We start from the raw sequence: 2692 nt of genomic DNA, 5'->3' as shown, positions 1-2692 counted from the left end.
AAAAATGAAGAGAAAAAATAAAAAAAAGATTTGAGAAAGCTGAGGAGCACGCAGTTAGACGTTGGATGGTAAGCAATGAAAAAATTTAGTTTTAACCGGGACGCTGAAGTTATCTTGGCTTTTTAGATATTACAAAAGACTTAATTCAATAAATTGGTGGACTTTGAAAAGAAAAAACGACGCTGAAGTGAAGAGGTTGGGAAACAATGGTTTTCTTCTGGCCTGAAGGGAAGACATTTTTAAAGTGTCGTGGCAAGTATTGTAATATTAAAAAGCTCGCATGGGCACTCTGATCAAAATGAATCAAATTATTTCTCCCTCCTTCAAAAAAAAATCCCACCTCCCTCTAATTTTTTTGCCCAAACACACTTATCTCTTCTATTTTTTTTTTGGAAAAACTTCAACCAATTTTAACATATTTCATGCATGTTAAGAAAAATTTTAAATTTTATTAATTTTTATTTAAAATTTAACAACTTTTCAATATTATTATCCTTTAATATACATTATACTCCTTATAAAATAAAATCAACACAATAATAAATAAAAAATAAAATTATATATTTAAATAAAAATTTTCTTTTACTAGTTTATAAATAGAATCAAAATTTATTTTTTCTCTTTACTTTATAAATAGTATAAGAGGAGTAGTCAATACATGCACAGCAATACTTTCTCTTTAAAAATGATTAACTTTTTAATTTAAAACTTAATTACAATTTTGGGTAATGTCAGGTCAGGATTCAATTTTGTTGTTGTGCGTAATTTTATCATAAAATATTAAATACCAAATTAATTCTGGTAACGACTCTTCTGTTTGGTCCAAGATATTAACTTCTTTGTCACTGGGATGGGCCAATGCCTAATAAATGATTATCAAATTACTTGGAATTAATAATTCAAGTTTGCATAGAACCAAGCCTCATTTATTTATTTTATGTATTTTAAATGGAGGCCCATGATTTTGTGTGTTTGGAAAGTGTTTTTTTTTCATGGGCCAAACACCTTATAAAATTCAAAAATTGATTATTGCATCAAAACCATTGTTTTCTATAAACTTACTCCTTCGATCCTAAATATAAGACCTTTATACACTATACAAGTGCATATAAGGGTTTTATATTTAGAATTGAAGGAGTATTATGGTGATCGGCTTTTGAGAAAAATAATAGCGTCGGCAGAGTTTAATATACAAAAAATTTCCTTCGTTCAACCGCAAACCCTTTTGTTCTTTTGTAATTATTATATTAACTTATATTTTTTTGGGTAATTTAAACATAAAATGGTGATTCTAATTATAACTACTGTCAGAACATTTTCAATTATCAATATTAGTTTTTCCGCAAATCTATTTTTCAGAATCCATTATCTAAAAGCAAATTCAAACATACAAGTTTCAACCCATTGTTTTGATTATGGCCTATGGGAAAAGTTGTGTACTCGTGATCATGGGAAAAAGTGGAAAGTGGGGAGTGACTATTAAATTCTATAATATGTGATGCAGATTTAGAGAGGTGTTTTTTATTTTTTTATTTTTGTCCAGCCGAATAAACTAGGTAAATTGCGACAGAAACTAGTCTATCAAAATATACATTTTTATTTATTGGAGCATAATCCTATGATACTACCTAAGCACTTCTCTTTTAAAATGTGAGGGGTGTGAGCTGGAGTTATACCGTTCTAATCCTAAATGTAAATTACTTACATGAAAAAGTTTTGATCCTAGATATAAGTCACTTATAATATAGTTAATATTTATTTTTTAATTTCACCCTTATTTAATTCTTATTAGTAAGAGAGAAAAAAAATGAAGATATTTGAAAATAATTTGTGAATGTAGAGGTATGAATTTGATAAGAACAAAATTTAAAATTTTTTAATAATTTAATGCATCAATCTATATCTATATTACAAATAAAAATCAGTTACAGGCCGAGCCCTATTATCATCCTCAATGGCTCATCACTCAATCGTTGTGTTATGAACAGAGATAGCTAATTAAACAATAACAACTAACTTTATGTGACTAAGGAGGTGTTTGGATGGAGATTAAACTATGGTTTCAGAAGCAAGTTTACGATATACAACGTAAATATGTGGAGGAGTTTATCTCGATTTGCGGAAAAATACTTTTAAAAAGCACTTCTCCTAATTCCCAAACACCCCCTAAGTGTCATAGAGAGTTCCCACTTGTTTTTTAAATTTGACACATGTGCATGGCAGTTATTGCTCACTATGTAATGTAGGTGAGTTACTTTGTAAGGCATGCTATATGAGTGGTGAGTCTAACATTTTGCTTCGTTACTTCCATCGTTAAAATTGAAGGGAAAAGTTTTAGGTCAGGTACTAACTTTCTATTCCTTTATACAATTCCTCCTTTATGTTATATCAGTCCTTTGTACCATCATTGTTAGTAGATGGAACCTTAATGCAGTTTGGTGGTTTATTTTTGTGTGGTTAGTGGAAAAAATTTAATGGTTTAGTGTGTATTTATATCGTTCTAGTCACTGTCTTCCATGAGTTCCAATTTTTTGTTCCGAGCATTCCATTTTATTTTCATAACTTCATGAAGTTCTTCTCTTTTTTGGTAGGATTTCTGCATTCCAGCCATCCGTTGCTCATGATGGTCGAAAAATATGAAAGACTGGATGTTGTGTATTCCTCGGTTGAGCTATGGAGAGTCATTGTCAAA

Source organism: Neltuma alba, unplaced genomic scaffold (assembly GCF_004799145.2).
Source record: "Neltuma alba isolate B1F8T4 unplaced genomic scaffold, ASM479914v2 tig00011614_pilon, whole genome shotgun sequence".
NCBI lineage: Eukaryota > Viridiplantae > Streptophyta > Magnoliopsida > Fabales > Fabaceae > Neltuma > Neltuma alba.
This window is presented reverse-complemented; position numbering follows the sequence as displayed.